The sequence below is a fragment of the Peromyscus californicus genome, unplaced genomic scaffold (assembly GCF_007827085.1).
Source record: "Peromyscus californicus insignis strain IS unplaced genomic scaffold, ASM782708v3 Scaffold_1__1_contigs__length_55948999, whole genome shotgun sequence".
NCBI lineage: Eukaryota > Metazoa > Chordata > Mammalia > Rodentia > Cricetidae > Peromyscus > Peromyscus californicus.
In genome coordinates, this window is record NW_026294492.1 from 21,333,613 (window position 1) to 21,361,325 (window position 27,713).

Consider the following 27,713-nt stretch of genomic DNA (forward strand, 5'->3'; position numbering starts at 1 on the left):
GCGGAAGCTGATGCAGGAACCATGCAGGGACACTGCTCACTGATGAGCTTTTCATGGCTGTTCAGCCCTTTCTTACAGCGCCCGGAACCACCAGCCACGGACGGCACTGCCCACACTGAGTTGTACCCTTCCACATCAGTCATCAACCAAGAAGATGCCCCACAAGGCTTGCCCACAGGCCAGTCTGGTTGGGGCATTTTCTCACTTGAGGTTCCCTCTTCCCAAATAACTCTAGCTTGTGCCAGGTTGACAGGAAAGTAGCCAGCTCCCCACCATCCTCAGGTATTTGGTTACAGTGATAGGAAATTAACTAATGTGACTTCTGAGCTTGGAGGAAGTACAGAGTAGAAATGGTCTGGTTATTATTTCATTATCTAATGAACATTTCCATGTGTTAAATTTATTACTTATTCAAAGTATTACTCTGAAGAAAATATTTCATTTAAATTGACATAAAATTTTGTTACTTCATTTTTCTCTCTTAATTTTCTTCCACCCTGAGTGCAAAGCTCAGTAATTCACCCCAAATATCTAGATGTGACATACTGTAATCTGACAACAGTGCATTTTCGTGTGAAAACTGAAGAATCCTCACAAGCTGTGAATTTTCTCATTGTGATTTCCTTTGATTGTTTTGCAGTTTAATTTTCTTTTTTTAATAGTTGGCTTGGGTTTTGTTTTTAAAGTTACAGTCATAGAACGTACCATATCTCAAATGATTATCGGTTGCCCCATCTGCAGTCCCGTCTCATAGAGAATGCTAATCCCGCAAGTCCACTTTGTTCTGTTACAGCGCGTGTTTTCGTAACACAAATTAGTCCGTACATAATTGGTAAACAGTGGAAGCATGCCAGCGTAATGCAAACATTGCTATGGTTTGTAGATGATTTTTTGGTACATTAGCATTTTGACTACTAATTAATAACAACAGAATGCAGAATGTACCAATGTGAGTGCCATGTGAGCAATACATTAAAGCATTGGTTTGCACACTGTGTCCTTCAACTCCATATCCCTCTGCTTGGCACATACTCTTATTTAAATGCTTATTGTTTGCTTTCTTCCCATCTCTGTGGAAGTGGAACAACCACACAACAATGAGCCCGAGTTTCTGTTTAGGGCATCATTGTGTTTGTCCAAATCTGTTTCTCCGTGTGATTTCTGATGACCATTTCCTTCTACTTTTCCCCAGAACTCTGCAATTTCAGTTTTTCCTGATAGTCTAACAGTTACCTTTATACTGAAAAGTATACTACTGTGGAGAGAAACTAAAGAAGAGCTAAACAGATGTTTATAGGTCAGAAGACTCAATACTGTAGGACATCAGTTCTCCCTAAATTGTTAGATAGATCTAACACAATCCTAGCAAGTCAGAATTTTAGCAGGCAGTCTTGGTAGAAATTGACAACCAGAGTCTGAAGTTTATTTCGAAATACCAATCACCCAGAATAGCTTACACAACTCTGAAAAAGAAAAGCCCCAATGGAAGGCTCACACCCTGATTTAAGACTTGTTCTGCTCCATATGAAGAGAAAAGGGAAGGGGAGACTGCTCAGGCAAAAGGGAACCCGCAAAGGGTGGGCGAAGGGGTGAGGAAGGACACGGGACCGATAGGAACAAAGCATAATGACTGTGTATGCAAATGCTGTATGGAACCTGTAACGGTGGGCTGGCTTTAAAAGTGAATAAGAAATAAAGGGGAATGTTGAAGTACTGGTGAACAGACAAACAACCTGGGCTGCGGTATTCTGCTACAGCAATAAAAAACGGAGTAAGGAAATACACATTCCTCTGGAGCAAGTCACCGAAATCCTAATAGTAAACTATACAGAGACTTAGTAAGGGTTCGTTTGCCATTTTAAAAAAAAAGACTTAGAACCAAGCTGTAGTAATCCAGATGACCAATATAAAGAAATGGGACAAAATGAAATATTCATAATAGACCTATATTTACCACTGATTTTTGACAAAGTGCAAAGTTAGTTCAGAGGTGAAAAAAATCTTTTGAATAAAATGATGCTGAAACAATCAAATATCTATAAAATAATAATGATAAGGAACTTGAATCTCAAACTTTAAATCTTCCAGAACAGTGGTTCTCAACCTTCCTAATGCTATGACCCTTTAATACAGTTCCTCATGTTATGCTGACCCCCAACCAAAAATTATTTCATTACTACTTCATAACTGTCATTTTTCTACTGCTGCGAATCATATCGTAAATATCTGATATGCAACCCCTATTGGGTTTGTGGCTCACATATTGAGATCCACTGTTCTAGAAGAAAATACAATAAAACTCCATAAGGTTTATGTTTTCTTTTAAAGCCAGTTTAAATTTTGAATGTAGTATATGTCAAAAAGTTAGTTATTAGTAGCCAGGAGTGATGGCACCTACCAGCACTTGAGAGGCAGAGGCAGGTACATTCTGTGATTTCCAGGGCAGCCTGGTCTTCATAGTGAGTTCTAGACCAGTCAGGGTTACTTAGTGAGACCCTGTCTAAGAACAAACAAACAATCAATCAATCAAACAAATAAAAACCACCATGAAACAAAACCAAAAAAACTATATATCAACCTGGATAACACCTAAATGAGAACTCTTTGGGGTTTTCAATCTATGTGAAGGTGACTTCTGAGCAGTTTGAGAACCACTGCTGTAGACTTTTACCTGTGTATTTTAGTAGACTCAGTACAAAATCTAAATATTTTCATACTTGTTACATGCTTAATATTGATAGTACTTCGGCCAGAAGGTTTCAGTGTTGCTAACTTGTACCAATGTAGAGGAAAGCTGGTTTCTTCATGAATTGCTCTTTGAAATCAGTCCTTCTCATGAGCAGCCAGTCTCTAGGGCTTAGCAGAAGTATCCTTGGATTAGGCACATTTGATTGAATACTCAAGTGTAGAAATCTGGAGTGCTTATCTCTTGGGTATCTGGTGCCTGCTGTTCTGAGTCATGACTCAGAGCAGTCTATTCATTCAAGGGGTGTGTGGTTTACTGTCACTGCTAGCATTTAGAGAGGGACTTTGGTCAGAGTCTTGCCACTGTTAGACGGAGCCATGCTGCATATCCCTGTGGCACGTTCGTATCCATCTGCCTTGTGTCTCTCTTCCCTTCCTCGTGTGGTAGTGTCTCATGTCCCGGGTTGGAGAGTAGACATGGGTAGAAGAGTATTCGCCTCACATGTGTGAGACCGTGAGATGAACTCAGAACTGGAAAACAGACAGACAGACATTGCTGCTCGTACTTTATGCCCATGCATTCTCTCCCATTCCTACACCTCTAGTAGAACTGACTAGTTAAGTTGCCTTAACATCTAGCAGAGGTTAGGTGATCTCAGCATGATCAGTCAGAGGTTAGGTGACTTCAGCGTGACCAGTCAGAAGTCTCTCTAGTACATTTGGAAACTAAAGTAGGAAGGGAAAAAAAAAATCTTGTTCTCCACTGAGATGTTTTTATGCTAGGGAAATTTGGTCTGGGACTGTACACAGCTATGTTCCTCGTATAGAAACAACATCTCGACACACTATATAGTAGAATGAAATACAAGCCCCTGAATGTGCCTCAACAGTTTCAAGTGGCCACATGAAAAGAGTTGCGAGGAAACGACTGAGCTCGTTTTACGGCTTTCTTTAGTGTATTATATACTTTCAAAATGTTAAAGTGTGCACTAAAAAGAACAGTAATGTGCCTATATAGTGTTTTATAGTCAAGTTTTGAAATGTTTTGCCACCCCTCTGTTCAGTGGGGTCACATTGCAAGGGCTCAGGTGGCACACTGGCTTGGTGGCTTCCCTCTGGGACAGCATGTGCTCTGAGGGACTGACGGCGGCCTTCGTGATGAGAAGCAGAGGGGAGAGGCTGCTCTTGAGGAGACGCAGTACTGTCAGTGGTGAGGCTTTGGTTTTTACTGTTTAATGTTTGAGGAATTCTGTTGGGTCTCCCTCCCAAGCACGCTTTATTTTGGAGTCTTTGACGTAATTTCACAGTTTTGTATTAAGTGACCATTTTCTTTTATGTGAGGGTGATTTGGGTTCCTGTCAGTTTTAATCAGAAGATTCTTGGCTCATACAGTAAAGCACTGTTGCCCTCCTATGTTTTAAGATAAATAAGCACAGCGAATGTGTTAACGAGGATGGTTACTCAAGATTATCCTGTCTGTATACCATAAGCATGATATGGCATGGATTCCAACCCAAAGTTGGTCTTATTCAGTCGGCTCTCTCTCCCATAGGTGTTTGCCTTGGGAGCTCCCTGTAGAAGAGGCTTCTTGGCATGAAGGAGTGGAAATCAGTTCCTAGCATTGTTCCATATTCATTGCCTAACAGTTCCTCCAGCTTCAGATACAATGGGATGATGAGAACACTTACTACAGGACAGGAATTTTGTGGTCAGGATCCAATAGTAGTGTCATAAACATGTTTCACCCCTGCTCATTCTAGGTGACTTCAGTAAGTCAGTAAGTCACTTGACAGTGAGTGGAGCCCAGGTCAGTACTCCGTATCTGTGGTTAGGTACTTCTGTTGTCTTGTAGACAAGGTGGCGTAACCCAGAGCTGTTTTATTTGAAGTGCATTATAGCCTGCCCAAGAAACTTTACTAGCACTTCCTAACAATTTTATCATGAAAGAGCAAAACTCACAAGCCTCATTAAGGCTGCGCAAGGTCTGTATTTCAAGCTGAATGGCATTAGGCAAGGACGTATAATAATTTTAGAATGATTCAGTCTTGTTACCATGCCTGATGTTGCAAACCTGGATATCAGAACAAGGCTACTGTTTACCATTTTTCAGTATCATTCTTTGAAGGATTCCAGTGCTCGAGCATGGAGCTGACAGTTGATCCATAGAACAAGACCCATATGCTTGTGAGTTATCACACACGAGGCTGACATTTATGTTAGGGCACCTATAATTGTGGGCAATCTATAATTGCGGTTAAACAATTGATACTTGATGACACAGAGCTAAAAGTTCAGCTTAATTTATTTACTTCATTAGCACTCTAGCAAAAGTTTCATTATTAGATGATAACATAGCACATTAAGGCAGTTTAATTTCACAAGGCAGTATGATATAAAACCATGTAAAATGAAGACCTAAAAAGCATAAATGCTGACTTGTTTGTAAGTATTCCTGCCACAATCACATTTTCTCACTTGGAAATTGTATCCTGCATTTTAATTAATTTTTTAAAAGGATACTAGATTTATATTGAGCGTTCCATTCATTATGGTCCTACTGCTCTGGCTTTCCCCCAGGTGTTAGCAGCTGGCAGCCATAGCAACTCTAAGAGTCTGGCCGGAAGAGCTCTTCCCACTGCTTCTGCAGCTTTACTCCCCTTGTTTTCTTAAGACTGAATGGTCTGGTTCTTTCCTTCCTTAGGTAAGGACAGGAGCTGCACCCGTACATCACATACGGCTGCGGCTGCTGAACAAAGCCCTTGACTTGGGTGGATCTTCCCAAGGCTGTTTGTCTTTTACTAATCACTCGGCTGTTTTTTTAAAAACAATTTTTCTGTATTTCTGTTTTATTTTGCAATAAAAAGGTAAGATGATTTTTTTTTTTAAATTTTGAGACTGTAACTCTGGCTGGCCTAGAAGCCACTGTTTAGACCAGGTTGACCTTGAACTTAGAGATCCAATTGTGCCTCTGCCTTCTGAGTGCTGAGAAAGGTGTGTGCCACCATGTCCAGCTGTAAAATGGTTTATTTTTTTTAAAAAACAATATAATATTGAATGTATAGGTTTTAAGGAATAAATAAATAAATATATCATCTCCATTTGCTCTGCCTAGTTTTACCTGAGGAGCCCAGTGCCAGGAAATCTGTATTATTGCAAGAAAATATGCTTCAGAGGCATCCTTGGAAAGGAATCCACCCATCTATTTAATAATTAAACTGTGATGTCAGTTGGGGATTGTACCTTAGGACATACGTGTGTGTGTATACACACACACACACACACACACACACACACACACACACACACACACACACGAAGTAGATGAGTGAGTACCAGACGCTGTGATCTAGAAGTTCATGGGCATCACCTTGTCCCTTCAGCCACTTATGTCAGTTTTATATTCTAGGCACATACAACAGTTAGTCTGGACAAATCCTTTACATTTTCTTCATTTTTGTCTCCCTCAACCTGGAACATTCTACATTATGGGTTTTACCTGGTTCGAATTTTTCTTCTTGTCAGATAAGGTCTTACATATTGGCTACCTCCAGGAAGAATGGAAGTGGAATGGAAGTGAGGAAGTTTGTGAAGTCATTGGGCTCAAATTCTGTTGAAGGAAACATAAGGGTTGAATGTGAAATGGCCAGCTGAAAGAGTTTAGGGTTGGTTGATTGTGCACCAAAGATCATTGGAAGTTTTAGAATGGAGCCTTAAGATGTCAATGGGGAGGCTGTGTGCCGTGAAGAGCTAGACTAAAGGAGACTGCGGAAGGCCAGGAGGGAATGATACACTGTCGGCTACTCATCGTTGACTCTTCATAGGCATATGGTGTTTTTAGGAGTTGAAGCTCATTGTGGCAGATTTGGGTGGATTCCCTTTGTACTTGCTTGCATTATATCAGACCTCCTGAACACATCATGGCCATCTCTTGATATTCCAAGAGCCATTAGAAACAAAATCTCTGATGGTTCAAGGCTCTTATGTAAAATGGAGTATCAATTTCACATAACTTAAGTCCATTTTTCTCTTGATAAATCATCTCTTGATTATTTAGAATTTCTACTGATGTGTAAATATATAAATGTATCACATTGCTTAAGGAATAATGGCATGAGAAGTCTTGATATTCGGTTCAGGTTCAGTTTTTAAAAAGTATTTTAATCCTCAGTTAGTTGAGTTGAATCATCAGATTCAGAACTCTTAGAAGCAGAGGGTTGACTGAATATATTCAGTAAACCTTTTCTTTTAAAAATACAAATGTATGTCAGCATGTACATATATATATATATACACACACACACACACACATACACACACATATATATATACACATATATATGACTTAATGAAAATACAGATAAGTTCTTAGATTGTTTGAGTGGACCCTACTTTTTCTACGGTTCCTGTTTTTTAAAGAAAAATTATGGTCCTCAATTATAGTAATTAAAATCTTAAATGTAAGGGAAACATAAAAATCTTCTAGAACTCATTTTATTTTTACCTAGTACATATATTTTGCTTAGTGGGATGAGACTAGCCTAATAAAGACTAGAAACAGACTTCTGATTATGTAATACCCTGCAATTATTTTTATGAGTATTGCATTCCAATCTTCTTATGTAATATTTACAATGTACATGTGTAGCAAGGGCACAGAATACAAGTTCTAACAATCTCAGCCATAAATCAGAACCAAGTCACGCAATGTAACATTTGTGAACTACTTTGGCTGATGCAAACAACCTTTGTTAGGAATACATAAAATTCTGAGATTACAACATTGGGGTAGATATTAGGTTTTAAATTCTAAAACCTGATTACTTCCACCCAATAGCTAACGATTCGGCTAAGACAGTTTGATATTGGTCTAGTTGTGAATATGCTGAAAAACTTCTACATCTTGAAAAAAAGGTTTTAAATATTGTACGAGTGTGATGTGAATCTCAGCAGATTATAGCTACAAAAGATGTATGATTCAGCCTGCAAACATAACCTATGGAAACTCATCAACTCTGCAGCCTGAGCCCTGCCAGATGACAGATCTAAGGAGAACCTGCCAGTGAGAGAGAGAACGCTAGAAGGAAAGAGTCCCGTTGACTTGCGGCATATGGCCCCGATACTGACACAGCTTAGAGCTTTTAGTGAATAGCAACTCAAAATAGCGAGGCTGATAAAAATCTAAAAAAACGAGTCCATGAATTTAAGATGCTCTGCTCTAATTACTTCACTCTTTGCTCAGAAGATGCTCTAATGGAGAGCAAATATCTGTGTGTCTGCTTTTTGACAATCTCCACCCCTAGATGTTGGGGTGTTCTTGAACCTCGGCCCTTTTACATGCTTGACAAACACTCTACCACTGAGCCACAATTCCAGCCTTGAAAGGTACATTTTTATTACATTTTCACTTTCAGGATAACAAGCTGAAGATAACAACAATGATCCATGTAAAAACATGAACTTCTGATATGTTTCTAGGTGACTTTGAAATGCCATGGGTCAAAAAATTATAGGAAGTTAAGCATAGACGTCCAGGCAGAGAAGGAATGGGTTCATATGGGTTCTCTAGAGAGCTTGGAATTCTATTAAGATTGTTCAGCTGCCATGAGAATTGTGCTGACTTAGAGCAAGGTTGGTCAACAGAAGGACGGACTGCCTGGTAATTGCCACCTGGATAATGATGTCGCTCAGTGAGTCACCGTTCCAGCTAAGCTGTGCCTACTTGTGTGTCTTAGTTCCCTCAGCAGAAACAAACAAAAACAAAACAAAGAAAGACTCCAGGTTCTAGCCTAGCGGCAGAGTGGAGCACACCTTTAATTTTAGCACTCAGGAGGCAGAGGCAGGAGGACCTCTGAGTTCAAGGCCAGCCTGGTCTACAGAGTGAGTTCCAGGGCAGCCAGGGCTACACAAAGAAACTCTGTAACCAAAAAACAAAGAACTGAGGCTCTAACTACCAATTTTTTTAAAGGTAGCTCAGAAGATGAACTGACTTAGGACATGTAAGTAAATAATTAACTCAGTGACATTCCTAGGAACCCTTCATAGGAATTTCCCTGTTACTATGATTGTTATAAAATTCATTCTTAAGGTAAATATTTACTAATTACACTTATGAATTACTGTGACTTGCATAGCAAATCTAAGCCTAGCTGTTACATGAATTAAACTTAGGCCTACTCTTCGACACAGCACCAAGTAGTTTCATTATTAAATCCACTCATTGAGTATTTTTTTGCACTCTAGTTTTCCTTGCTTACCATCAGAGCAAAACATTGTTTCATAGGGAAAGCGTATTGACTTCATTTTCAAGTTACACTTAAAAGTAATGAACTATTGCTTTTTGTAAGGTATCCTTTACAAAAAGCTTGTTGCAGTCACATGGCCCTAGGTGAGAGGCCAGGCTTCTAGTGAGGACAGCAGTGTTCCAACTGCAGCTCTACCAATTACGGTGTCATCTTAGCATGTCACTCCAACCCCGTCAGCCTGAAGTTCTTAATTATAAGTGGAACAATACTATTTTCCCTAAATGCTCCCTTGCTGGAGAGTTCTCTTGCTGACTTCATGTACCCATTAGCTCATTCCCATCTTCATCTTCCTTCTCCACCAAGTAAACCACCCAGTTAGGAGGAAACTGGAATTATTTTCATCACCCTAGTGTGTATCCTCACCCATGTTGAAGCTTTTCAGACTGTTTTATATTGATAAATGCTTGATTCTTTTGTTTACTGTGGGTTTTCAAGATCGTAAATTGATCTAGCATGCATCAGTTGATGGATTAGTTTTTTTTAATATATTTAAATTTATTTTGGATTTATGACTTTAAACATACTTGGTGGATTTCTAGTTATAGTCTAACCTTATTGAAATTTGTATTGTTTTGTATTTGGCCAGCTCTAGTCTCCTGAACTTGGCTCTTAAGTCAGTCAATTGGTCAGTCCTTCCTTTTCCCTCCCTCCCTCCTTCCCTCCCAACCTCCCTCCCTCCCTTCCTCCCTCCCAACCTCCCTCCCTTCCTTCTTTTCTTCTTGTTTTGATGTGTGTCTTCCTATGTGTGTGGGCACACATGTGTTTATGGGTACACATGCACATATGCTTAAATAATTATGGGATTTAAAAATACATACGAAGAGCAGAAAGACTATTGTATCATCTTATAACCCATTAACCTAGTTGAAATAATTATCATTTGCCTAATCTATTTTATCTCTCCTTTTTCCCTTCTTAGCCTACAAATTGGATTAATTTGAATCAAAGCCCATGAATGATACAATTTCACCTTTAAGTACTTTAGCTGCTATTCAGTTTTTCTTTCCTTTTACTTCTGAGGTTGAGTCTATGATGAGGGACCTGCTTTGCCACTAAGCATGTGGGGACAGAAGCTCTTGGGATTTTCTTTTCATCCCTTGAGTAAGGGCTAGTCTAAAAACTTCTCAAGATTTCCTGCATTTTGAACTTTTTTAAAAACTAAAATATTGATCTTTTATTATTTTATATACATGGTCATTATAAAATGAAAAGCCCTACTATAAATACCTGTAAAATGAAAAGGGCAAACCTGGTACAATTCCACCTCCTCGATGACCATTACCAATCATCTGGTGTCAATTCAGACTTTCCTGGCGATTTTCTAGTCTTCTCAGTTAAACCGAGATTGTGGACACACTTCATTCTTTTTTTAAAAAAAAAATAGCCACAAAATTTTATAGAGGATCTTGGATTCCATTCAATAAATTGCCATAATTTAATTAATGAGTCGTAGTGCTAGATATTGAGGTTGATTCCTTTCTGTGGACTTTTTTGGTCTGGTTTTTTTTTTTTTCCTTTCCTGATCTGTGTACTTATTATTGGGGCAGAGGAAGGTGAAAGTGTGACATAGTTAGATGAGGAAGTAGTCATCTAAGCATAGGAGGACTGTTGGCAGGTTCATGACACAGAGACTCACCATTGGTTTAATGAACTTAGATTTTTCAAACCCTTATTTAGGACGTAAATAGTAAACTTCATTTTTATTTCTAGTGTACATATAACCTAGCATTCCAAACTTCTGCCAACACTTTTGGCGCAGAGGGATGGAGGGTTTGTAGAAAGGAGGGTAATAATTGGAGGAGCTTCCCCAGGTTATGTCTACTGCAGTCACTGTCTTTTCGGTTCAAGGATTCTTGGGAATACACTACATTGAACTGTGAAGATTTCTTAGGTTGCTGTGTCTTAAGCCAGTGTTTCCTTGCGTGCATGTACGCGCGCGCGCACACACACACACACACACACACACACACACACTTATAGACAACAATAATAGACTCACATTATTGTGTATATGTGTTACTGGGGCTCAAATCTTGGCCTTTATCCATAAAAAGCAAGCCGCCTACTACTAAACTATACCCCCCAGCCACATACTCCATTTTTTTCATACAAAGTATGAAAAGATGTACAAATATAATCAACATAAGTACTAATAAGCAAACCCTTAGCCTTTGTCTTAACTAAAGCCAGGCCTAGCAGAATATTCTAGGACACACAATTGTCTGGATGGGGCTGCAGCTCTGTTTAAAAGCATAGAGACAACAGTGTTTTATTTTGTTTTGTTTTCAAATGCAGATTAACTAGGCCTTCAGGCTTCTAACAAGGTAATAATAGAGCTGCACAACTTTGGGGCCCCACCGCTGGAGTAAACATTAGTTCCCCAGTACATTATGGCATTCCCTTCAAGGCAAGGAAAATTTGTATTTAGGTAAGAAAAGATGAAAGTTAAATTTAACTTTCAAAGTTAAAGTTCAAATTATAGCCATTCTAAAAACAAAGCCTCTCCCCCCACCGTGTGTGTGTGTGTGTGTGTGTGTGTGTGTGTGTGTGTGTGTGTGTGTGTAAGGACAGAATTGTGGGCATGGTCTGCTTTTATACAATTTCTGTGCATTGCAGTTTATATGGAAAATCTTCTTAACTAATCATCTAAATGTAGTATGCAATATTTTCTTTGTATATTTTAGACGATATTGTAAGTAGACAGTTGGTAGTTCAAAATCAGTGCTTTCAATGATTCTTGAAATGATTACAGTTATTGTTTGAATAAGATGTAATGTTCACACCATCTTGTATATTTTTTTATCCATTACATACTTTTCTTTATATTTGATACATTATATATTGTGGATGGTTAGGCACATTTCTGAAGTAAGAAAAAAATTACCCGTGTTTTTGTCAACAATAATTTGTTTCAGTAATTTAACATGCAGTTCAACTGAGATCTTTCACGTCACATCAGGTGACTGACTATATAACATCTTTATTGTTTTTTAAAGTGTATGTATATATGTATGTATGTATGTATGTATTTATTATTTGAGCAGAATGAATGCAAATTTATTAAGGAAAAGTGAGAAAGAACTCTTGAGAATCAGGGATTTCCAGGAAGGAATCATCACCTTTAACAGAAACTTTCATCTCTTTTTTTCTCTCTTTTCTCTCTCTCTCTTTCTTTTTTGCTGTTGACTTTATATGAAGGGATGTCTGTCCCATGCACTCATCAGGGACAGACTCCAGGCTTTATATATTTACACATTATCAAAACCTAACTTGGGTGATCAACAAGCTTTTACCAGCTCGACATATTCTTTTATTAATTGAAAATTGGCAGTAGAATAAGTGACTTATGAATATCTCCCCTAATGGTATTTTCATTCATTGTAAGAGACTAAGTAGATATTTCAGCCTTTAGATATTGGAGACAAGCACTAAAACCACACAGAGCTTTGCTTGCTTATTGATGGTAGGATGAAATAATGATAAACAGGGAAGGAGAGACTGATTCTGAGAGTGCATGAATGATTGTTAGTATAGAGTACAAGCTGCTGTGTTTGATGTCACCTTACAGAATATTTTAGTAAATCTTGTCCTCTTTAAGGACTAAAGTCTTAAGAGGAATGCTCGTCTTTGTTTCTATATGTTTTATGAATTCAAAATATTTTTATAGAGCATACAAGATGCTATTAAAATTGTACTAGCTTTGGTTTTTTATTCTCTAGTATAATTATCCTTGATTACAGACTTCAGAGAGGCAGTATATAAGGAGCTGTTTATTTTACACAAAAAATTCATGTGACATTTGAGAATTTATATTCTAAAAATAAAGTTTCCCTGTCTGTCTTTGTTTCTTTCTGTGTCTTCATGTGTCTGTGTCTGTCTTTTTGTGTATGTGTGTGTGCATGTGTGTGTGTGTGTGTGTGTGTGTGTGTGTGTGTGTGTGTGTGTGTGTGTGTGTGCCAGAAGAGGGTGTTGGGTCCCCTGAGCTAGAGTTACAGGTGATAGTGAGCCCCACCCAACATGAGTCCTGAATTTAGAGCTTTGACCCTCTGCAAGTGCAGCAAGTGCTTTTAGCTGGGGAGCCACCTCTCCTGCCCAAGGCTATCTTTTCAAGATAATTTTAACCTAAATAAATGTTATTTCAGTGAAAGAATAAGATTTTTTTTGAGGGGGGGAGGCCCGTTTTTGAAGCATAAATCTTCCACATGGGTTTTTGTAAGCACCCAAATTAATACATTATTAAGTCATTTCTCTTGCATTTATTTACTAAACTCCCAACCTCAGTCCAGAGATTCCACCCAGTAGATACAATGAAAAACACCTTATGCTATCTCACTTCCTTTCCTTAATTGTCTAGTGTGCCACTGTGCTGGGAAGACAGGCCAATGTTCAATACAGTTCTCATGAAATCTGTTACACACCAAGAGAAAGTAATGTTCTTGGAGAAGAATCCACAGTGGCTATTAGGTTCTTAGCTTAAGTGACCAGATAGATGGTGGTGCCTTTTGCTATGACATGGGAGTAAACATTGGTTTAGAGACAAGTTTGGGGTGAGGTGAGCAGGTCCAGGGTTTGGCCAAAAGTTATGGTTTATCTGTATTCATTTGGAATGGGTTTTTACATCTGCACATGGACAGGTCTAGTAGATGGGACATGTTAAGTGTGGAGTTCAAAAGAAAGATTGTGGTGGAACTGTAAGTTAGAAGCGTTAGCCTAAAAATTACTTACAGAAATGCCCAACATTAGCATGGGGGAGATATGTAAAGAGGAGCCCCAAATTCTAAGGACTGTTTGGAAGTCAAACATAAGAGAAACAGTAAAAAGTGGAGACTTGAAAGAGTTCTTGGTACAATGATAGAAAACACAAGTGACAGGAGCATCGTCCATCCATCCATCCATCCATCCATCCATCCATCCATCCATCCATCCATCCATCCAAGAGAAAAGGTGTTCTGGGAGACATGCTCAACTCTATCTGATGCTGCTGAGCACTGACAGGAAGGAAAGCAGAACAGTAAACATATGGTGGCTGGCCATTCATTCATTCATTCATTCATTCATCATTAAGAAATCATTCTTAGTTGCTTTTAACTTCTTTTCATGTCAATTAAACAGAAATGTATTTTTCAAGTAAGTTGTGGAATATTGATCTCATTTCCTCTAGCAACTTATGTTCTATATTTAATATAGTGAAATTTGCAGAGGAAAAAGATGTCAACAAGAATAATTTATTTAAAAAAAATAACATCAAATGTGCCAGTTTCTTCAAAATCGAAATGTCAGGGTGATGGATACTTGGCTAGGAGGACAGGAAAGGGCTCTCCAGACACAGCTTACGTATTGAGTGGTGCACACTACGTAGGTTGGTACTCATGGCGGTGTCTTGACTCTTTCACCCGGGGGCAGGGATCAAAAACAAACTCTGGAACACATTTCTAGAGAAAATCTTTGGAATTTGATGACTCCAATGGCGATTTATTCATTTTGTTTTTGTTTTAATATAAGTGAGCAAGAGTTATAGAGGTAAAAATTAAAGCTCTTCCTTCATTAGGACATGTAGCTTACTATAGAGAAATTTTATGCTCAATGAATTTCATTGTTTTATTGATTTCAATGTTATTATGTAAACAAACATTACAATATTGATGAAGTGTGACTATCGAACAGTTTTTAAATAAACTTTGAGCTTGAAGCCTTCCATTTTTTCTTCTTTTATGTGTGCACATGTTCATGTGTGGGTGTGCATAAATGAGTGTGTGAGCCAATACGTGTGGAGACTAGAGGTCAGCATCAACTCTTCACCTTTTTGAGATGGGTCTCTCGCCAAACCTAGAATGTGCTGATTCAGCTATTCTGGCTAGCCGGCGTGTCCCAGGAATACTCCGGTCTCTGCCTCCCAGTTCTGGTGTGGCGATCACCCACTGGCACCCACACCCACACCGGGCTTTTTGCTCTGGGGGCTGGGCATCTGAACTCAGGCCCTCACGTGCGTGCGCACAGCAAGCAAACTCTTCCCCAACTGAGACATCTCCCCAGCTTCTCCCTACTTCTTTCCATGGGAAATTCCGAGTCTAATTACATTGTTGGGAGCGAGAGGGCTTATTAAGGAGTATAATTCTCTGTAAATGTAAGCACTACCTTTAATTTGAAGTAAGTGTGGGTTGATTCCATTTTATTGATTGAAAACATGTTGAGGCCATTAGAAGATAAAATGGTTATGTTTTCACTGGACCTCTCTTGAAGAAGGCAGAATTTTGTTACTTTCATTGCTAATATTCGTATTTAAAGTTATTTTATATGACTCATGTTATCTAGAAATCAGTTACAAATCTTGGCTCATAGTTAACTATCAGATGTATTTCTATATATTTGATATTCATTATTTCACATAGTGAATTCTTAAATGGTATGGCTCATTATTTAAGAAACCTTTTGTCCCCAAATCCTCCCTGGTTGGGGAAAATAGAAACTCCTTATATAAAATTCATAATTGTTTGTAAATACAGATTTGGGGATTAGATTTTTCTAAGTAGTTAAATTGGATGGCCTTTAGCACATTTGATATGACATAGGGAAGTTAAGCATTTTCAGAGCTCCAGCCTTGTCTATAATTCCAGAAACGAGCAGTTATAATCTGTAAAGTTTCAGCCTTAAAATTTTATGATACTCGCTTTAAAAATTATGGTACTGGGGGAAATGGTTCAGTGGAGTTTGATTCCCGGCACTCGTCCACATGGCAGCTCACAACTGTCTGTAACTCCATATTTAGGGGATCTGATGCTCTCTGTGGGTACCCAGACATATATGCTGGAAAAACACCATACACGTAAAATAAAATAAACAAAAACAATGGCATCACCTAGCAGTTGAGGGAAAGTATTAACGACCTATGTATCATTAAATGATGACACCAGTTAGACTCTGCATGAAGTGGAAGACTCTGTCGATCACATGCCTTAAGGAAAGGTCTCAGTTATAACAAGACAGAGGAAAAGTCCTGCCTTAGATGAAGTACCAGTCAGTTGATGGCTTGTGTGATAATGGTCATTGAACAGCATGCAAATTCACTAAATTGAAATGTAAGAACCCAATTTGTGCCCTAGGTTGTAAGTGTTCTGTGGACCATCCTATTAAGGGTGTGGTTCGTATATTTGAAGTTAAAAGAAAATTGTTTTTTTTTTTAAAACCACTTAAAATTACCTTCTCATTCTCATTTTCGGTAGCCATCTGCAAGCACATTAATTTTATTATTTCCATGGACTCCCTATTTGACTACTCAGTGACTTGATATAGTAAACATTTGTCAGGTGGTCTTCTCTGGAGATGTATGCTGAGGGCATACAAGGCATTTTCCCCCTTCAAACGGTGCAGTTAGGAAAGGGTCGTGTGGATATTGTGAGCCCAATTGTCTAAGAACACGAAGAACCTTCATCTGGTTCTTTTATAACCATAAAAGGCAATGTGTCATGCTTTCCTGTTTTGCATGGATGAGGAGGGAGTAAAAAACACCAAAAGAATTTTTATTGCATAGAAATATTTCCTTCCTCGCAGTTGGTGAAGCAATAATGAGCCTGTGAAGCGGCCTTCCTATGGCAGGGGACAGGAGGCAGGGAAGTGTAGTTGGAAGTCTCACGGATTCACACAGTCTGGTCACAGAGCTCCTGCTTCTGTGGGGTCTCGCTTGTGTGTGTGTGTGTGTGTGTGTGTGTGTGTGTGTGTGTGTGTGTGTATGTATGTATGTATGATTAAGTTAAACAGAACCCTTTTCATCTAAACTAGAAGTTATCCATGATTTTTTTTAGTCTGTTTCAGACCGTAAGACCAAACGCAACTCATTGTCTAGCTAAGGAAATGACTTAGCAACCTAAAAAGCACAGGGATGTCTTATCCAGTGTTCTAAAGATGTTTTTATTTGTAATGATCAATAGTAACAAAACGGATCCAACTTGAAGTATGTATTCTTTGGAAGTGAGGAAACATTGAGACAAAATAATAAATGCCCAGGAGTTCATAGTGTGATTTGTCATGTTGCTATGGAGGAAACCAAAACAGGCCATTCACCAAGTTGTCAGTAACTTGAAAGTCAAGCACAATCGTGTTTTTAGCACGTTGTATTTTTCACCTTGAAGTTACAAGTGTGGCATTTCCAGGAAGACATAATTGCATTCTTATCATAATGCAAGTAAAATGTGGGGCGGTTGTTCTCTGATGTGGTTGAAAGTTGACATCACATAGCTTTAAAAGAAATTCAAAAATAAAGACAGGCATACTAGAAGAGGGAATACTTGATGGCATCTGAGTTTTGTCAGTGGTTGAGAACAGGAAATATAGCAGGTTACCCTGTACTTCCAGGCTCAGCAGACACTGACCCAGACACCGGACAAGTTGCTGATTTCTGCCCTTCTGTCTTCTTTGAAATGAATATAAAACCTGGGTCATAGTGTATCTGTGAGGACAAGTCAATCTCCAGATGATAATAGTTGATGCACTTTACAGTGGTTATATTTTTTGACATTTTAGAATAAAGGCTTTTAAGATACTTTATTGGTTAATTCTCTTCTTGAGTAATCCAGTCAACACAATTGTAGTTAGAAATAGTGTGTGTGTTCTCCATTTGAAGTCTCTCTCTCTCTCTCTGTCTCTCTGTCTCTCTCTCTCTGTCTCTCTCTCTGTCTGTCTGTCTGTCTGTCTCTCTCTCTCTCCCTCTCCTTGATTCCCCCTGCTCCTTTTGTAGAGACTCTTGTCGTAAGTAGAAGGTGGCCTCCCCTCCTCCCATTTTTCCTGACTGACTGAAAATATGAAAACATAGTTACATGTCTGCGAGCATCAGTCTTTTCTAGTAACCGTTGCCGGTTCTGTCAACCCAGGACTTGTTTTCATTTTGTATGTAACCTCAGTACCTGGGTCCTGCCTTCTCCCTGCCGTCTGCCATCCTCCTCACTAGGTTTTGGCACATATGATGACGGCTCATCATTGTTCTAGACTGCTGGTTTCTCTCCGCCGCCATCTTGGCCCTCTACCCTCCCATTTCTGCTCTACCTTGTACTTCAGCCACCCTGTTTCTGAAGTCCCGGCACTCTCCTCTGCTTCCTAAGTCTTCAGACACTCTCTCTTGCACACTTGCACGTCTTGATCCGATTCCGGGCCTTTAGCCCATCACTGATGGTCCCTGATCTGGTTCCGGGCCTTTAGCCCATCACCACTGATGGTCCGCTCAGTCTTGTCGCAGGGGTCTGCTACCTCAGCCCCGCCTCCATCGTCCTCCTAACCATGCACTTTGTCACTGGGATTGCCACTCCATGCTCTGCCCTTTCCTATAGTCTGATGTAGACCATGAGAAGAAACCCCCAGAACCATACTAGTTTGGTCTCCTAAAATTTGTGGTTCTGATTCCATTTGGGACTTTTATTATGACTGGACTTAAAAAAAATTGATGATTTAGCACATTCTTCAGTTGCTATTAAATCTTTTCCATTCTCCCTGCAGCTCCAGTTCTAACTGGAACTCACTGTCCCTTCTCTTGGGAGATTGTCTTCGCCCTCACTCACTGACATGATGGATGGATGCTCTTTGTGGCTTTGTGTGCTCATTGTCTCTGCAAGGTTGATGAGCAGAATGTTGCTCAGTTGTATTGTGTCCATGAGGTCTGGTTTAACTTTCAAGGAACAAGACTCAGACCTGCCTTTATCCCAGTTTTAGAAGTCGCCATCTTTGAAATAAACACAATCTTTTCCTTTGCCTGTCGGCATTTGATCATTCAGTGATCTGTATTTATTGAGTGTGGTGTATTATGAAGGTAGTGAGGAAAATTAGAAAAAGGACAGCAAAACCAACCCCACAGCCCATGCCATGAACAGATAATGAAGGCAACAGAGGTACTTAAATTAAGTAAAACTTCCACGTGTATGTTCATTTGGTTTTGAAACAAGGCCTTTCTGTATAGTTTGGGCTGTCCTGGAACTCACTCTGTAGACCAGACTGGTCTCAAACTGTGACAGTTTTCTTGCCTCTGCTTCCTGAGTGCTGGCATTACACTGTCATCCTGCCTGGCATAAAACTTCATTCTTATGCACTTGTTTCTAACCATGAATTTGGTTACATTAATGGTACCCTGCATTTTCTTATGATGTAAGATGTGACATGTGGATAACATGACTTTGCTTCCAAGCTATTGTCACTATTAATGCACATAGGTAACAGACACACAGTAGCAACTCTGCAGAACTTCTGCACTTTTGTAAAGGATATGTAAAGGCAGAAAAGTATTGGGGTAGTGATTTCAGAGGACTGTCAGAACCAGCCTTGGAAGGAGGAGATGCTGCTTTGGTGAGCTAGAGTGCAAAAGACATCTCAGAGATGTGAGTAGCAATTTCTGCTAGAACAGCCTGTGAGAGGGCCTTGACTGACGTGTGATGAGGACAGATAGGGTATTTCTCTGAGGGAAAATGTAATGGCAGCCATTCTTAAAAATAGAATTTGCTTGTTATGTGTGTGTGTGTGTGTGTGTGTGTGTGTGTGTGTGTGTGTGTGTGTGTGTGTGTGTTGAATTGTACTTTGTTTGTTTGTTTTTTGAGCTAGGATCTCATTATGTAGCACAAGCTGGCTTGAATTATATTTGAAATAGAATCTGTCATGTATTTCTTTTTGTTCTTTCTGGAGTTATGGAATAGAGTAAGTCAATGTGGAAGGCAATGTTTCTCACCCAAGTGTGCCCTGGTGTCTTAATTTTGGGTGGTTTCCTGCAGAGGGAGTGCTGATGCCTTGTTGGTGGGCTATTCACATTGATGCCTTTTGCTAGGGAAGGTAATCCTCCAGGGTTGATCCACTGAAGGCATTCGGGGAGTCATGCAGTGGACCCAGATAGATCTGAGGCAGTGGTTTGGAGGCCATAGTTGAAGAACATTTGGCCGAGGACTCTTCCTCCTTCCTATGGTCTCTTAGGAAACCATCTCAAGAGATGAACTTAAGGTAACACTAAGTGTCCCCAATTTTTGACACTCTCCCAGTCTTGTCTAAATAATTTATCTTAAAAGACAGCATGTGTATCCAGACACTCCCAGTTTCATTTTATATAGCATTCTCTTAGCAGCAAGTGAAACTAATTTCTTCTTTATTGGGATTTTAAAACCCCAGACAGAAAATGGCCCTTGTAGAATGAATGTTAAAGCAGAGAAACAGTGACAGGAAAGCTCTAGCAATCTAGCTACACAACTTTAGATTTTTCTATTTTGCACATTTCCTAACTTGAATACTCTCTAAAGTACCATTTTTGTGTCAAATGTGACATAGGTGATGTCATCAACAACAATTTTAGTTTGAGATGACAGCATATTACTTGTGTTTTGTTAAGAAATACATGGATGTAAATTGTCTTAAGGTGCGTATTAAGCTTTATTGGGCAAAGAGATAAATAGTTTGTCCCTGTTAATGGTTAACTCCAGTAACAGTAAATCTTTTAAGTCCACAGAAACATGAAGTCATTGCACAATGAGCAGTACATTATAAATGTATTCTCCAGAAGTGATTTATGCATCTGACTTTTATGGCACTGAATTTCAAAACCTCATAAAAAGTCACTTTAGGGAAATGTCATGCTGACCTGTGTGCGAGAGGTAAAATCTGTCTGTGTGATCACTCGCATTCCAAGTCGAGTTTTAGTTACAGATATTTGAATACTTGTGCATTGCAGATAGCAAACGCTTGTTAGCTCCGTGAATTTGTAATGCACACACAACTTATGTATTAATGCCTTTTCTGCGATTTGAGATTTTTTCCCCCCGCCACATGACATGGTTTATTTCTTCTGTGTCATTGATCCTTCTTATTGTGCAATTGCAAAACCTTCAGTGTGTCTAGGCCATTATCCCATGAGAGTTACAAACTTATATTTATTTTAAAACCATAGCAAAGCCTCTTTAATATATGGCTGTTTTAATATTTTGGCATCTCCTACACGTCGACTTATCACAGAAGATTTTGTCTTTATTTTACTTTAAATGAAGTACTGTTTTCAGAGATGATTTCCTTAAATCCATCTGCACTGAAAGAATGTAATTAATCTGACATTTTGTAAAGGTTTCATTGAATTATATTCTTGTCTTATGCTGTACAGGGGTAAGTACTTATAAGTGTTCAGCTAAGATTAGCTTTAGGATGTGTTAAGGAAAAAGATAACAGTACATATTTTATGATCAATATATTTTAATTAGTCAATTTTCAGATGAACTTGTCCATCTGTAACTTATAGTCAGGATATGCCCAAGTACAAAAAATATAATTCAGAGCTTAGATGAACAGAAGAAAGAATTTTGAATGTGTCTGTGAGAAGCTCATAGCCAAGAACATGTTGGCTTGTATGTGACCTAGTGTGTCAACACATTCCACAGTCCTCAGGGCCAAGGGAAGATGGACTTGGACTTACTAAAACAAATAATTCCTTTTTTGAGCTTTCTCTTTCTGACTAAAGTAATTTTGTTATCATTTGTTTACTAGCCACCAGGAGTTAATTTAGTCTCCAAAGTAAGCATGTCTTCTTCTTGGGAGAATTTACAATTTTTACTCTACAGATGGCCAAGTTCATGTGTAAATACTTGTTTAGGGCATGTGGACACCTGTTTCAAGGTTTGAAAAATTTCTTAAGTCTCCTATGGCAGATAGTTACTCTGTGGGTTGATTGAAGTGTGCATTGGCCCAAAGACCAGGAGTGTGTTGAAATTTGCTTTCAAGGGCTTTATCTCCTTTCTAGCCCCATGATTGTGGTACTTAACTGCTATAAAACTTCACTTCGAAACAACAGTGGAGAGACTTACTTCAGATGCCTTTTCCCTCCCTCTGAGTTAATCATTTCAGAAGTTCTTCGGGCCAGCATGAGATGCCCCCATAAATTTCCAGCGCCCCTTCTTGACTTCAGTGTGTTTTCTTGACTTGTTTCTCAAAGTGTCATTTATCTTTAAAAACTCTCTGTGGCATGGACTCATTTGCTTTCTAACAGGAAAAAAAGAGATGTTTGCCTTTGTTTGGTTGTTCTCTCATTTGCCTCCATATTTTCGGGACTTCCTGATCTCTTTTTGTGCCAAGAATACAAAAATAATTTTCAAAACATTTTTTACAAGTGTGTTTCTGATGTATGTGTGAGTGCATGCCACTGTGGAAGCCAAAGGCCAACCTCGGGTGTCCGTCCTTGTCTTCTTCCTTGTTTGAGACATACTCTGTCTTTTTGTTGTTCATCTCCGCATACAGTAGACTAGCTGTCCCCTGGGGATTCTCCTGCCTCTGCTCCCATCTTCGTGTTGGAATGCTGGGATTACAGTATGTTCTACCATGCCCTGCTTCACATGGGTTCTGGGGATTTGAACTCGGATCCTCATACTTGTGCAATAAACATTTTACCCACTAAGTAATCTCTCCAGCCCACAAAATAATTCTCATGTCAACTTAAGCAAATTTATTAAAAGAGAACTACCTTGATAATGGAAATTTTAACCATGAAAAGATCAGGCAACAAGCTGCCTTGTTCATTAAGAAATTCTCAAATGTCAGTCAGCAGGTCTTTTCTGGTGAAGTTTATTTTGATAAATATCTGGTGTCATGCCTGTGGTTGGAGTTAAGTTCCATCTTTAAAACACACCACCATACACCACACACACACACACACACACACACACACACACACACACACACACACAAGGTAAGGATTGGGGGCAGGAGAGAGTGAGGGAGGGCAGACTGTTTTCATGAACTCACCAGAGGACTAACTACAGTTACATAACAAATGGTCATTCCCAAATCTGAACAGGGACAGAGACTTTCAGTGAAACTCAAAACAAGCATTTGTTCACCTGAGGCAGTAGTTTCTGGATGCTTTTCCCCCCCTTTTTCTTTTTTGAGACAGGGTTTCTCTGTGTAGCGCTGGCTGTCCCACAACTCTCTTTGTTGACGAGGCTGGCCTCGAACTCACAGAGATCTGCCTGTCCCTGTCTCCCAAGTGCTGGGATTAAAGGCGTGGGCCACCATGCTTGGCATCTTTTAGGAAGACCAAGCTAGAGGTTTTGGTGAATTACTGAAAGTGAAGGGTGTGAGGAGAACGAAGTTTCTAGACCTGCAGACTCAGGGGCAACTTTTTACCCACCTGCAAGCTAATGAGAACAAATCCTCACCCCTCTTCTCAGCTCTGCCTGTCATGTCACCGTCCACAGAATCCAGTGTCAGGGCTCTTGACATCAGAGGCATTTGCAATGTGAGGTTTTGCCAGTAACGCTTTCTGAAGTTCATCTGTTATCTTACGCAGAGGATTCTATCACAACATACTGTTAACTGAAAATAACCTCTGACCAGAAAGAATATGCAGTAGGAATCTGGGCATTTTGTGTATGCATGCAGACAGCGGAAGAAAGCGTGACTCATAGTTAAGCCATAGATGGTGGGCGATGTTTTCTATTTGTATTTTCTACATTGCTGAGGAAAAAAAAAAGTATTTAAGAGAATTCTCAGAAAACAGAACTGTACGTATCATCAGGAAGTAAAAAGTGTCCCTCTTTTTGGCAGGTCCATGTCATGTAGGTGTTTCGGATCCTCCATGGTTAGACCCCTGCATACTCCCCTGCCCCCGACACAGCTCTTCACGGCAACACTTTGTGATAGTCTTTAGACTCCCTATGAGCATGCCCTGCTAACCTCAGACCTCACTGTGGCCCCCCTTTTCAGCTGCAGGTGTGGTTAAAGTGGCCCGTGTGTTTCTGTTCTGTTCTGTTCTCCCAGGCAAAGAGGCTTTTGTGAGACAAGGTGGAAGTTTAATCCCCAGGAAATTCTGAGGTGCCCTCAGTCAGTGGTACTCAATTCTGAGGACCTTGAAACACTCCACTGTGTTGTTACACCCAGACCAATTAAATTCTAGTCTCTGGGGACAGTCCCCAACAGCGGCAGTCCTTACAGCTCTCTAGAAATTTCAGGATACTGCTGAGGTTACAGGACCTTATGCGGAAGGAAATGCGTGTTTTCATACCTAAGGAACCCCTTGGAGCTTCAGGGACAACCTAGAAAAGTAATATCTCCACCCCCAATTATTTCAGTACTCCTCTTGTGGGAATTGGGGTGTAAATAAAGGCCGTGTTTACCTTCTGTGCAAGTGCACATGTGTGGACATGCACACCTGCCTTGTTGTGACAGTTTTGAATGCTCAGAGGAAAGGCATCTCCTCCTGTTTTAGATGGTGTTCTAATGCCTGGAACAGTGCCTGTCCCAGGAACCCATCAGGAACTAAAATTCCTGTGTTCATGTTGTTTCCACCTACTTTATTGAAATGGACAAATGACTGTTAAGTGATCATGCCATTATTTTACATTTCTTGATTTTTGAAATTTAATTTTTAAATTGGCACATAAGAACAAAAATTTTATGTATTATTGGGGTACTATTTGGAGTTATGATATGTGTATATTCTGTATTATTTATATCAGAGTGAACATATCAAACTCCTTAAATACCTATAATTTCGTTATGGTTAAAACCTTAACAATCATTTCTTCCAGCTTTTTGAAGTATAAAGTCAATTATTGCTATCTCTGTGGTCAGTCTCTTGGGCAATAATAACCCACCAGAACTTCTTCCTCCTATCAGACTTTAATTTGAATCTCTTATTGGCCACTTTTCTTGATTTTTCCACACTCTACCAGCCCTGGATGACTCTGATTCAGTGAAGGAAGACACCTTTTCTTGTGGCCAGAACCCAGTGCTTGCACAGGGTTATGGTGGCTGAGATCAAACCAAAATCCCCAGCTACTGTGTCTAGAAATAACAAATGCCCTCAACAAAAGGCACTTCACTCGGTATAAGATTCATCCTTCCATTGAAGGGCTATGGCCTGGCTCCCTCTTCTATGCAGGCCACTCTTCCAGATGCTGGGCGTCCTCCAGGGAACTTCAACAGGTTCTCTGATATTGCTGAGTAGTTTTAAAATTGAACTTTCGGTCCTGGTTTTCAGTCTTTTCTTGGTAATCTTATTTTGATCTGGAGTTCAAACGATGGATTTCTAGGTATTACAATAGACAATGAAAGCTGTAATTACCTTTGAAGTTCTGATAAACAACCTGATGATGAAAAAATAGTTATTTTTATTATCTTCATTTTGTAGATGAGGGAGCACTTTTAATACACATTTAATGGCTTACTCAGCCTTATAAAGTAGTGCCAACTTAGCCGGGATTCAGTCACGGTCCTCTGACTTCAAATCTTATGAGCAAGAAGGCTTACTCCTCCATTCATTACCTAATGGCAGAGTGGGTTCAACAATGTTTTTACTGCAGTAAAGGTAGATACTGTTAAGAAGTTAGTCTCAATAAATTGCCCTCAGTGATGTTCATGCCCGCTTTGAAATTACCTACCAGTTACGAAGGTTAAACTCTGCTATTTACCTCTGAGGGAGGGAGAAGGGAGAGAGAAAGGGAGAGATTAAGCTTTTTTGTTAACATTATTTTCAGGAGAATTTGGGGATTTGGATTCAGACAGTGTTTTCTTATCCTCAGTTGAGTTGGCAGGACCATTGTTGAAGTACATTGGGTTGGACTTAAAAGTCTCTGGGGTTCAGGTCATCTTAGAATAATTTTTACCTGTCTTTGCTAACAAGAGTCACAATTTCTTAACTTGTTAACACATAGGTAAAAGGTCATCATGAGATGGCCAAGTGACAGCATGCTGATGTGTGGTCAGTGACCATGGGTCTTTGAGAAGAGTCAGTGACCTCTTGTGGTCTCTGTTCTAGCTGCTGTCTTTATGGGCTACCATCCTTCTTTTTGCTTTGAGACTATTTCCTGTTAGGCTGGAAATGGGTGCTATGTTCTAGCTTGGCTCACTCCACATGAGCTGTAGTTCTTCAAGATTTCTGTTCTTTAAGCAATGATGTCATGGAATGGCTGCACAAATTTGTGTGCACATTGTATGTATAGCTAACAACAAATGGCCCATCACTAGGGAGTTATTTTGTTGTCTGATTTAGAGGACAAAGGTCCGCTCCTCAACCTGCCATTTGCTGTTCGTGTAAAGTTGAACAAGTTATGTAACTTTCTTATCCTGTTTTCTTACCATGAAACAATGACCATATTATTTTCTTTCTATTTTCCTGAGTTGTGGAAGAATTATATGGGATATTTGAAAATCACTCTCTTAGCTGCCAAGTAATATATCAACAGTGGGAATCATTGTTTTTCTGTTTACCATTATTTTAATGTCATTTTCCTGGTTCCTGAACTTTGATAATGAATTTTTCTCCTTGTTATACTACCTTTATAAGTTGAATTTTAATTTTCAGATACAAAAGATAGAAAAGTGGTTTTTGTTTTCCTCATTAGCTTTAATACTCACTAGATGCTCTTGTTTTCCTGTCTTAAAACAGTTAAAATGGGGCCTTATGCCAGTTGAGACCCTATCTTTGATTTAAAATGATATGAAAACAATATTGGATACTTTAATATCCTTAACCAAATGGATTGGCAATATCTAGATATTTCTGGCTCAGGTTTCAAAGTATTTTGTGTTGCATATGTATAAGAAGTAACAGAAAAAAAATTGGGGGTTGATGAGGATAGAGTAGACTAGAAAATTACAAACTGTTCTATCCATAAATATAAAACCTTTAACAGAATATTAGCCATAAAGTGAAAATTATGTTTAAAACATAACACCACATCATCCTCAAGTGAACTTTCCTGCAGGAATATAATTTGTTTAACACTCAAAAATCAATATACTTAATTAGCCACATTAATGAATTAAAGGGAAAAAAATCATATGATAATCTCAATGGGAAACAGAAAAACATTAGCTAAAGTTTATAATTACAGATGTCTAGCAAACTGTGAATAGACAGGAGCATCCCCATTGTGGTTAAGGATCTCATGTTTAATTAAAAATTGTCAACATGTTCTCATTGAGGTTCGAGAAAGGTAAGGATGTCTGCTTTAACCGCTTCTAGACCCGACCATAATATCTGTTATCTCTCTTATTGCCAGAGTTGACTCCAACGATCTGTTAGCTAGGGTGTGTCCCTTCTTTTCACACTGTTCCCTGTGTGTTCACCCCAAAGCTGCATGCTCAGTGAGGATGACCTTCCCTGGTAGAGGAGGTCTGTTCTTGGGTCAAGGGTGTATGAGTACCTCTGTTCTCATCCTGGTGACCAAATATCTCAGAAGATGAAACTTAGGATGAAGAGCTGTATTTGGCTCATATTTTTGAGAGGGTGAAGTCCACCATAGCACAGAAGGTACTCTGGTACATGGTAGCTCCATGGTACTGAGGCAGCTGCATACATCTCATACAATAAAATAGATACAGGACAGGAAGATGCAAACCTCAAGGCCCGCCCCTCCCTACCAAGATCTACTTCCTCCAGTGAGGCCTCACTTGCCGAAGGTTCCACAACCTTCCCAAACAGCGTCACCATCCGTGAACAAAGTGTTTAAACTTAGAAGTCTATGGAGGGTGTTTTATATCCAAATCCTAATGTCTCCTATCCGTGTTTTACATGGTTTCTGTTTTTGGAAATGATAGATCATCCGTTGTTAATATGTCATAGTTTGTTTTTTAATTATTTTATTTTATGTGTTTGGGTTTTTAAAAAAATTCTTATTAAATTGTTTATACAGTATATTTTGTTCATATTCTTTCCCCTCCTATAACTCTTCCCAGATACTCTCTACGTCCCTACCTACTCAACTTCATGCCCCTTCTCAGAAAAGA

The 27,713-nt window shown here is 39.3% G+C and overlaps 1 protein-coding gene across 2 annotated transcripts in view; it reads left to right on the forward strand.

Annotated features, from left to right (window-relative positions):
* Babam2 (BRISC and BRCA1 A complex member 2) overlaps positions 1 to 27,713 on the forward strand; it is a 376,695-nt gene that overhangs the window by 152,183 nt on the left and 196,799 nt on the right. The gene's annotated exons all lie outside the window — the stretch shown is intronic.